Source organism: Dreissena polymorpha, chromosome 1 (assembly GCF_020536995.1).
Source record: "Dreissena polymorpha isolate Duluth1 chromosome 1, UMN_Dpol_1.0, whole genome shotgun sequence".
NCBI classification, from domain to species: domain Eukaryota; kingdom Metazoa; phylum Mollusca; class Bivalvia; order Myida; family Dreissenidae; genus Dreissena; species Dreissena polymorpha.
In genome coordinates this window covers 47,090,578-47,102,921 of record NC_068355.1, presented here as the reverse complement: position 1 = coordinate 47,102,921, position 12,344 = coordinate 47,090,578, and positions in this window count along the sequence as shown.

The following is a 12,344-nucleotide window of genomic DNA, read 5'->3' as shown; positions in this document are numbered from 1 at the left end:
TTCCTAGCAGATAGTCTTAGCATTTGTCGTCTGCTGCAACAGGCAGTGTTTGTCTTTCCATAGCGTAGCTAAGGCTTCTAAGCACATACTGATTTGCAAAATATGCTCTGTAACATTAGAGTGAGCTAACGCTCACACTAGTAAAACTGTTTAAAATGTGATTTAATAGGAAATTACAATTTGAATATTAATTAAACAAATATTGTCTTTTTGGTATATGGATCATTAAGTGTTGTGCAATTTTCAATGTTGTGCATGCCTTTTTAGAAAACCTACAAAAATTAGTTTTATAGCTATCAAATGAACAAGAGCACTGGAGGTCACAGTGACCTTGACCTTTGACCTAGTGACCCAAACATGGGTGTGGCATGTAGACCTCATCAAGGTGCAGCTACATATGAAGTTTCAAAGTTGTAGGTGTAGGTACTTTTTAGAGCCAATGTTCAAAACCTTGACAAAATGTTAAGGTTTTAGCACGACGCGGACACGACGAGCTGGCTATGACAATACCTCGGGTTTTCTCAGAAAACAGCCGAAAATGAAAAAGAATTTTTCAGAGCATAAAAAGACTACAAATAAAAGTGCTGCATTTTCCAAAAAAGTATATATGTAAAATATATAAAAAACATGCAAGTGATGGATAAATGTTAGTCATGTTATCAATTTTTAGATTCATAATATGATGTCACATACAGTTATGCCATGCTGTCTGACTAAATGTTTCCAGGCAACACAAATTGTGAGGTGAAAAAGAAACTCACCAATGATAAGGATCTTCTTTGTCTGAACTGCACTGTAGGTGTGCCTGTTTCAATGAAGGTCGCCTCTGCAGCTGAAGTCTGTGGGGTAATGTCTGGTAACTGTTGCTGTAATTATAAGAACTGTCAAAACTACAACACTGTCAAAACAAGAGCAAGCGCACACTGCATGCTCAACCATTCAACTATTTCATGTTAAAATGGGGGATAATTTGGTCCAAATCCAGAAATCCAGGTCAGGGATATGACACCAACTAAGTGACCATCGGCGGATCAAAGGGGGGGGGCGGACGCAGCATACGCCCCCCCCCCTAAAATCGCCAAAGTAAAGTAAATTCATTTGATGTTTCACATTTAACTAGATATAAATCACCTATTTAAACTCATTTTTCTTCTTAAGTGCAGTTATTTCATAGGTTGCTGGAACTTCTGATGAGACTTGCATTTGAATTGAGTACATATCCTCCTACATGATAAAACAGGTAAGTTTAAAAATTTAACCATCATCTTCAGAATCCTACTGACTCTTTCCTGCCAAAATAACAATGGTCAAAAAAGAACAAAAACTCTTTGGAACATGCCCTTAGCAAAAATTAAGTCTTGCAGCCGACAAGAATAAAATACCATGCCGCCTATCAGGCAACTAAATAAGGTTGTCAACCAAAAGAAAGCCCCCTGGACAACGAACAGCAGGCCATCCCAAAAGCTCACCTTAAGCATTTTGTGCTCTGGAAAGTTGACAACTTTAAACAAAACAATCTTTAATTTAAATACAGTTTTTTTACTTATTATCATACATCTGGATCTGGAGAAACAAATTCTTGACTGGAGCTTGTGTTGCTCACATGTGTTTCTGGTGTTGACACATTTGGTGAAGAGGAAGCCCCAACGGTTGTCATCCTACTGCTTCTCAATTCATACACAGATGATAGACTAGGCAGCTCATCTTCAGATGATTCTGAACATTTTGTCTGAAATACCAAAAAAGCTACAAGTTTTCAGACATACCTAGTCAGTGTAATTGCAGTGGCCCAGTACAGGAATTGTCAAACAAGAGCACCATATAACAGGTTCCACGCTCGGCAGTGATAGCTTGTCAATTTTTTATTTAAAGGTCACAGTGACCTTGACCTTTGACCTAGTGACCCCAAAATGGGTGTGGCGTGTAGAACTCATCAAGGTGCATGTTAAGGTTTTAGCACGACGCCGGTGGACGACACAACACGACGAGCTGGCTATGACAATAGCTCGGGGTTTCTCCGAAAACAGCGGAGCCTCGCTAATAAAAAACACTTTGATTTCAAGTTATATAAACAAGAGGGCCCCGATAGCTCATATCGTTCACCGCATGACCTATTTCCCAAAGTACCAAGAAAAACAAGACTATTGCCAAGCAATAAAAGTCCCCTACCGGCTCCACCGTTGTCAGAAATTCCTACATTGTCAGATTTTGTTTTATTTGTTGCCATAGCAACCAGAATTTTTGACGTAGGAACAAAAGGAAATGACGTGCATAATTTACATATTGCCATCCATCCATGTTCCAAGTTTCATGAAAAAATATTACGAACTTTCAAAGTTATCGCAGGATCCAGAAAAGTGTGACAGACGAACGGACAGACAGACGGAGCGCAAACCGGTAGGGGACTAACAACTGAAATCACATAATATTATATATCCTAACTCTGATCTTGTTTCAGAAATTTGTTCTCTTGGCCGTGTGTACAAATACAAACGTAACACTTTCAACCGACTGTCTTTGTACAGATCTTCCATAGTTTTATTTTCTTCTATGCTATCACCTTTAAAGTCTTTAATTTCATAGATGTAATCACATAATTGTCCAAGCTTCGAAATTCCTCCCGGGAAAAATGTGGCTGTTGCCACATTCAATAGTTACCCAACTGTTATGGCTTTATCAATTTAAAAACGCCTTGTGCCCCCACCATTCTGAGCTCTGACTTGTTTGTACCTTGTTTTACCAGTGCGGTTTAGCCACCCCAATTCTATGGCACGAGACTTTTTCAAACCATTTTTATTTCGTGTTGATTTAGAATTCCCCCTTCTTACTAGTTGATGCATTGTACAGTTGGCTGAAAACAATAATTCCATGTTTATAAAAGATATTGGATACATGATTAAATAAATTAAGGGCTTAAGCAAGAACATTGAAGCAAGCTCTAATCTGCTTCCTATAGCTAACCTTTTAGAGCAAGCTACAAACATCAGGATCATACATGCGCAAGTTCTTGCATATTAACATTGTATGTTTTATATTGAATAAAAAAAATTCTTGCAAGAAATGGCTTACGAACATCCCCTAACAAAATGACAATGCTCATGTGTGCTGAACATGGTATGACTATGACTACTAAAAGTAAAGGCTACCATGGCTTTTTTAAAGCCCTAGCTTTCATATATGGGGGTAAAATAGTGTGTTAAAGCTAAATAAGGGATAATTTTCACGTGATGTTACTCATGATGGAATGAAATTTCAAGGTAATAGTTTCATTTTGGGGGGAAAATGCATGAATTTGAAAGAAAATTTCTGAGGGGATGTAGCCTATATTAGGCTACAGCTATAGAATAAACAAGAGCTGTCAGAGTATAACGTAAGCCATCATGGGGAAATTGTACATATTCAATAATTTATTAGACGATCGTTCAAAAATAAAAAAAAGGATTTATTTTTTTATTTTTTTTTTGAGGGGGGGGTAGGGGGGGGGATGAGAGGGGGTATAATGTGGGGTGTGGTCATTTATAAGACGATCTTTCAAAAATGAAAAAAGGAAAAAAATATTTTTTTTTTTGGGGGGGGGTAGGGGGTGAGAGGGAGGTTTAATGTGGGGTGGGGTAATTTATTAGATGATGTTTAAAAAATGGGGGGGGGGGGTAGGGGGGTGGGGGGTGAGAGGGGGGTATAATGTGGGGTGGGGTAATTTATTAGATATTTAAAAAAAAAAGCCATCATGGGGAAATTGTACATATTCAATAATTTATTAGACGATCGTTCAAAAATAAAATAAGGATTTATTTTTTTTTTTTTGAGGGGGGGTAGGGGGGGTTGAGAGGGGGTATAATGTGGGGTGTGGTCATTTATAAGACGATCTTTCAAAAATGAAAAAAGGAAAAAAATATTATTTTTTTTTTGGGGGGGTAGGGGGTGAGAGGGAGGTTTAATGTGGGGTGGGGTAATTTATTAGATGATGTTTAAAAAATGGGGGGGGGGTAGGGGGTGGGGGGTGAGAGGGGGGTATAATGTGGGGTGTGGTAATTTATTAGATATTAAAAAAAAAATTGGGGGGAATAATATGCATATTCTAAGTATAAAAGGGGCATAATTATGACAAAATGCTTGATAGAGTTGTCTGCTCTTGTTTATAGGTTGGGGTGATGTTGGTTATTAAGTATGCAAAATATGAAAGCAATATGTCAAGGGACAATGAAAATAAATGGGGTAGTACGAAAACTTTAACATTTGCTGCATATTCTAAGTGGAAAAGGGGCCATAATTATGACGAAATGCTTGAAAGAGTTGTCTGCTTTTGTTTATAGGTTGGGGTCATGCTGGTTAACAAGTATGAAAAATATGAAAGCAATATGTCTAGGGACAATGAAAATAATTGGGGTAGTACGAAAACTTTAACATTTGCACGCTAACGCTAACGGAAACGGAAACGGCACGGAAACGCCGACGCCGGGTGAGTAGGATAGCTCCACTATATATATATCGGCGTATTTGTACTTTTGACCAAAATGGTACGGCAAACACACAGACGGATAGACACATGCACAGACAGTCTGATGGCTATATGCCTTCAGCATCTGTAGATATTGAAGCCATACAAAGATGAAATATCAACTCATATTTTTGGGAAATATACTTTTAAATTTGGGCCATAAAATAGGTTGAGAACAATAAGGCGGTTCTTATAATAACTGAATGCAAGATCTATGAATATTTATTGTACTGTAATAATTTTACACTTCATAAGTTTAATTACCCAAGGTTGTTTCAGAGTTTGACTCTTTTCTGCTTTTGATCTTGGCAAAAGCCATTAAAGCGATCCGATCACCATAATGCAGGAGATATCTTGCCAAATCGCCATCTGTCATAACAACCACTGCATTGCAATCAATCTGCAACAATAAAACATGCAGTGTGCTAAATGTGGCGTGAAACAATACAGTTGTTTGGGGTTTAAAGATTTTTAGTGAGTAAGAGATATTTCTTAGTCTACACTTTTTGAAAACAAGAGGGCCATGATGGCCCTGAATCGCTCACCTGACTAACCTTGCTACATTAACTTAAATTCTATCAGATCCATATACAATCCCAAGCTAGATTTCATTAATTATTAGTTTTATTACAGTCTGACAAAATTTCATTAAGCCGTGATGAAAACTGTGACCTCTTTGATCTACACAAGGTTTTACTAGAATTGGCCCGGTGACCTAATTTTTTACCCCAGATGACCCATATACGATCCAAAATCAGATATTATCAAGATAAACATTCTGACCATATTTCATCAAGATCAGATGAAAACTATGACCTCTATTGTCTACACAAGGTTTTTCTATTATTTGACCTAGTGACCTAGTTTTTAACCCCAACCCAGATTTCATCAAGATAAACATTCTGACCAAATTCCATAAAGATCTGATGAAAACTGTGACCTCTATTGTCTACACAAGGTTTTTCTATTATTTGACCTAATGACCTAGGTTTTGACCCCAGATGACCCAAATCCAATCCCAAACCAGATATCATCAAGATAAACATTCTGACCAAATTTCATAAAGATTGGATGAAAACTGTGACCTCTATTGTCTACACAAGGTCTTTCTATTATTTGACGTAGTGACCTTGTTTTTGACCCCAGATGACCCAAATACAATCCCAACCCAGATATCATAAAATATTATTTTGTTTAAGTGTATAAAATAACGATTTACAGTTTAAGTTTATAATTAAAAACTTTCCATTTCGTTTAACAGAATGTGGTCACTATCTTATTGAACGCAAATAGTGCAATCTACCTTTTAATGCGTCCAGGCCGTCTGGGTCAGGGATGTTTTTCAGCCGCTTTACATTTGCGGAAAACAGAGGTCCATTATATAATAATAATAATAATAATAATAATAATAATAATAATAATAACTTTATTTCATGAAGAATTCACATTAAGAAATACTTTCTTTTTTACAATGTGGTCTTCAGTAACAAAACGCAAGAATATATTTTGAAACATGCATACGAACATACAAGGAAAAAAGAAAATGAACTATACAGTTAAATGTTATAATAACTTCCTTATCAATTCCGACGACGTCGACGACGACAAAGACGACGACGACAATGATAATGATGACGATGATGATTATGATAATACAAAATATGCAAAATATGATACAAAAATCAAAATAAATCACATCAGACACATCACAACAAAGTATTAACATAAAAAAATAAAAAAATGAGCATACGTATATATCAATGATTTGTTTGTAGGTATTCTTTAAATTTTATTTTGAATGTAGTATTCGAAGACACTTGTCGGATGCTTATTGGAATTGAATTCCATATCGTTCGTGACCGAAACGAAAACGCTCGTTTTACATAAAATATTTAAACGGAATAGATGATATATCAGCGTGTATGATAGACCTAAGAGCGTACACATTGTTATTTGAGATATGAATAACATTATTGAAATAAGAGGGCATTGCGCCTATTTCAAACTTATGAACAATAGATCAATTAGGAAAGTACATCTGTAATTGAAAGTCAACAAACCAAGTTCTTTGAATAAGGGAGCTGAAGGAGTTGAATATGGTTTATTCAGTGTTATTTAAGCAGCTCGTTTTTGTATCGAATGTATGTTACGTAAGTGTGACTGCGGTGCTGAACACCATAATGCGCAACAATAATCCATAGTCGTTAATATAAATGAGTTGTAAAATAGTTTTTAGCTCGACTATTACATGTATATATGAAATATATATAGTAGAGCTATCCTACTCACACCGGCGTCGGCGTTAGCGTTTGCGTTGGCGTTAGCGTGCAAATGTAAACGTTTGTGTACTACCCCAAATATTTTCAATGTCCCTTGACATATTGCTTTCATATTTTGCATACTCCTCCACTAACATGACCCCAACCTATAAACAAGAGTAGACAAGTCTATCTAGCTTTTTGTACTAATTATGGCTCTTTATCCACTAAGAATATGCATATTATTGAAAAATCTATGTTAAAGTTTGCGTACTATCCCAAATATTTTCACTGTCCCTTGACATATTGCATTCATATTTTGCATACTTTTTCACCAACATGACCCCAACCTATAAACAAGAGCAGACAACTCTATCAAGCTTTTTGTACTAATTATGGCTCTTTTTCCACTTAGAATATGCATATTATTGATAAATCTATTTTAAAGTTTGCGTACCACCCAAATATTTTCAATGTCCTTTGGCATATTGCTTTTATGTTTTGCATACTTCTTAACCAATATGACCCCAACCTATAAACAAGAGAAGACAACTGTATCAAGCATTTTGTAACACTTATTACCCTTTTTTAAACTTTGATTTTCTATGTTAAAGTTTGCGTACCACCTCAACTATTTTCTATATCTTTGACATATTGCTTTTATATTTTGCATACTTCTTTACGAACATGACCCTTATCTATAAACAAGAGCAGACAACTGTATCAAGCATTTTGTAAGAATTATGGCCCTTTTACCATTTACAATATGCATATTACTTTAGTTACATTGACATAACTTCTTTATTTATGATTAAATATACTTTCACAAAACAACACTTACCTTAATACAACAATAGATTCCACCCAAACAATACCCCACGCCCCAACCCAGAATCCCTGACCCCCCCCCCCCCCCATAAAAAATAAATATTTTTTTTTTCCTTTTTTTTCTTTTTGGAAGATCATCTAATAAATGACCCCACCCCACATTATACCCCCCTCTCAACCCCCTCATAACCCCATTTTTTCCTTTGTTTATTTTTGAAAGATCGTCTAATAAATTATTGAATATGAACAATTTCCCCATGATGGCTTACGTTATACTGTCAAGCACTCGAATAGTCGAGCGCACTGTCCTCTGACAGCTCTTGTTTTGTTTCATAGTTAATAAAATAGTTAATTCGTTTTAATAAGGCCAGTTTAAAGTTAAGTTTACGACATACACTGCTTATGTGAGATTGCCGTGTAAGATGCTCTTCAATCGTAACTCCTAGTTAGGTCCACCATGTTGCTCTAAAATAAATGGAATAAAGGTATACATTCAGTGCAACAGATAAGATGTCTTGTCAATAAGTGTTCACTACAAGCCTTTTGTAAGAAATATTTTTTTCCCTTAAAACGTTTTGTCAATTAGTTTTAAATAATTGTATAAACACTATATATATATATATATATATATATATATATATATATATATATATATATATATATATATATATATATATTTCTGGATGATATTAGCGTTTTATGTTACAGATTGATAATTCTCAGCACTTCTTATTTCAATTAATAAAACTGTTATGTAAATGGTTGTTCTTTACTATTCATAAATTGTCTATTGACAAATTATGGATAATATATTTGGTTTCAAATGCGCATTTCTGAACACCATCCATCAGAAACAAGCAGTTGAATTTCATTTGTATGCCCCCGGATCGAATGATCGGGGATATATTGTCTGTCTGTCATTGTATGTGTCTGTCTGTCATTGTATGTGTTTGTCACAATCTTAAACCTTGGTTAAACTTTTGCAATAACTTTTGCAATATTAAAGATAGCAACTTGATATTTGGCATGTATGTGTATCTCATGGAGCTGCAAATTCTGAGTGGTGAAAGGTCTAGGTCAAGATCATCCTTAAAGACCAAAGGTCAAATATATGGCTTCAAAGCGGCACAGAAAGGGGCATTGTGTTTCTGACAAACACATCTCTTGTTCATTTTTTAACCTAGAAATCGCCGCTGCGTTTCTTGCCGAATACATCAGAAGTAGTAATATGTTACCACATGCGGTATTAGATCTGATAGTTACTCTTCACAACGTCTTTTCCCGACGTTTGATGTCGCGTAACGAATTGTGAAACATTGGGCCTCCACGTCGTTAATAGAACAGCGCGTCTGCGTTAAGCAGCCGACATTTCCATTACCATTTGCAACGGAAGTAAATTGTTATATAGATACCGTCCCGAAAGGTTGTCTATTTAGACGTACTACAAATATTACGGCCGCTGTTAAGATCACAATAAACTAATTCAAATCGAACGTGGTGTGGAAAAAACGGTACAACTAAAACTACCAAGAATCGATTGCAAATTGTTTTTTTCATAATCGTTTTCTGTCAAATATAAATCGTAAAAACTATAAAATGATTATTATCTAATGCCCTGTATATTTATCTGGCTTGTGAGCCTATTTCAGACATTTGCAACAACGAACTGACAATTTCCTGAAAGTCTCAAACCCTTATTAAGTACATGCCTAGCTGCCCAAACTATCAAATGATTATTTATCACAGTATTTGCAATGCACGTATACTCTTCAACATTTTAAAATGCAGGGGGGGGGGGGGGCTAGCTATAACCTGTTTGCGACCAATACCGCTACGTCTGTTACAACGACAAGAATTTAATCTGAGAAATGCTGGAACAAGTCATGTGTTTATCTGTATCAATCTCTTGCACAACGGTTACGTTGTTTGTGAGAGCAAGGAACGACAACTCTGCATGAATATTGTATATTAATGTGTATGCGAGCATATGAATGTTTTGATTTGTAATATTCGCAGCATGAACAGAAGTACGTCGAGAATTACGGAGCACATTAAGTTTTAAAAATGGGGCTTGGGTGGAGAAGATACGGTTAAAAACTATGGCTGGCCAATCAGAACACTGTCTTCAATACGAAAGGAGCTTGGCCATACTGATGTAAGTTATACCCTATGTGGGTTGATATTCAAGAGATGTTTCGATAATAATTTAAGCCTATTAATTTAAGATCAATTTCATCGAAAGCAAAAGGCTTACTTAAACGCTTTTGAGTCCGCTTCCAGGGTAGAGCCGGTACTTTTTCCCTTTTGTCTAAAGAGCGCTCCACAGTGGGGACCGAACACGTGATTTATCGGTCGATAGGCGCACACTATACACTATTTGCTACGCCACGGCGACCTTCATTTCTTTGCATAATGTACCAGTCCGCGGTTGTATACAGGTAGTAGACTGTAAAACTTTTACAGCTGGTATAATGTTTACTATTTCGTACGCGGGAGAGATACTCCGATGAGGGTCATCAACCACTAAACAAACACAAATCGATCCACTTTGTGTTTGTCAATTTCGTTTGTTCAATAGTATGAAGTAAATGGATTGGATTTTGTGATCACGTGCAATTATTAAAGTGACCAACTGAAATGTAGACAACTAGATGGTTATTTCACTTCTTGGTTAAGAAATCTTAAATTAAAATCAAGTACAAGTCATTTCCTGGTTAACACATATCATTTGTGTCTACTTGTTGGTCGCCAAATATCTACCGGTTTAGTACAACTCGCTTCTTTGTTACTAAGAATCTACACGTCAATTCATTGCTTCTTTACCAAATATCCATCGGTCTTTTACGACTCATTTAGTTGTTACCAAGTTGTATACCGGTCTATTACAACCCAACTCAACTAGTGTGTTTGTTCTTTTCAGAAACTTATCGATCTTCTAAAAATAAACATCGAAGGCGATGAATGGCATGCTATTCCTCAAATGATCGCATCGGGAGCGCTAGATTACGTCAAGCAAATCTCTATGGAAACGCATTTCATTTTTGAGCGACCATCATCACCGAAAAACTGGGGCAGCATACCGCTTCCCGGCAATTTGCAGTTATCGGCCCTTAAACAGTTATACGATGCGGGATATAGAATTTTTATGCGGGAAAGGAACATGGGGTCCCATCAACAGTGGCCTTCGATTAGAGGATTTATTACAAATGTCAACGAAATTTCATTGATAAGGCCGGTTAAAAAATAGAAGTAAAGTTCCACCTCCTACCAGCTGTGGTATTTACATTAAATATATTGTCGTGTATGTTGCCAAGTGTTTAGACTAGTTTATTTATGTTACATTTTTGTTTAAAATGTTATCTTGTTGTTCTTTCAACATTTAAACCGCGTATCAAAAATAGGTTTTTGCACATATGAAATTTTGGATAAAATACCTTACATGTAAATTTCACTGCAGCTCGAATATGATCCACTCTGAATAACACGCTTAGCAACCACATAGCTATTCATCGTCTAAAAGTGTGTAATATTTTGATAACGTTTTTCATACGTTCCTTGATAACGAACATCGTTCGTATTACCCTCATAAGTTTGGAATTAGGTAACATATTGCGGTATAAGGTATAACGATATTTTATATTTAGGTATAATGTATACCGGTATAACATATTGAGGTATAAGGTATAAAGTTATGCTAGTTCACTTTGCAAGCTGAAATTCTGTGTTAGACATTACAAAAGTACAAACATTTGTACGGGTGCGTTAAAATGTAATGATGTATTAATTCTTCATAATGTAGGAGCGTTTCATATAAGCTATAGGCTTGCTATGCAATACAGATTAAATAAATAGGTTAAAAAAAGTAAGAACAAATTTGCTTTTTTAGACATAAATCAGCTCATAAACTGTGTGATGTACGCCTTATATTCTTCGCTTTTTGTTACCGTAACGAACATGTACATGGACAATTTAATCGAATATTTTGGTTTTTTGTATTCAAGGAAGAAACGACTGATATCCGTTATATATGCCTAATTCTCAGTTTTGTAATTTGTTTGGGTATTATATTGTTGTATATTTTGGACATGAGGACTTTGATTTCGAAATGTACTATACTTTTAAACTAATATCGTGTCCGCCTTGCTAATGAGCAAGTATTTGTATACTTCTTCAAACTGTGTTTCACTAGAGGAGACAATTGAATTCCCATTCTTCGATTACGTGCTTAAGGATGGTTCGATTGTATACGTTACACAGTGTTTTAATTAGATTATCTTAGCCCACGCCAAGGTAATTAAATGTTGTTTTCTTATGAACTCTGCTGTTGTATCTCTTTTTATACAACTCATCAGAGTGTGGGGGGGGTAATTTCGTGACAAACAAGATCGCGATGTACATGTCGAGGGTCTTTTTTCGCCGTTTTACACCCGTCATCACTTTTATAAAACAAACAAAAAACGCTGACTTTCAAGCTATATCAGCAAGAGTCATGAGTATGCATTTCGTGCTAATATCTGCTCTATATCTCGCCATCACTCGCTGCCAAATTTCTTAGCGGGATAACAAATTTACAGCTCCCGTTAAGAAAATTCGTAGCGAGTAAAGGTGGGATATCGAGCGAATATTAATACGAAATACACACCAATGACGTTCTTGCTGATATGGCTGGAAAGTGAACGGCAATTAAAACTATAGTATAATGTGTTTAATGTATGTATCATGTCAGCATCTGTAAAGTATATATAGTTTGTATTAATCCA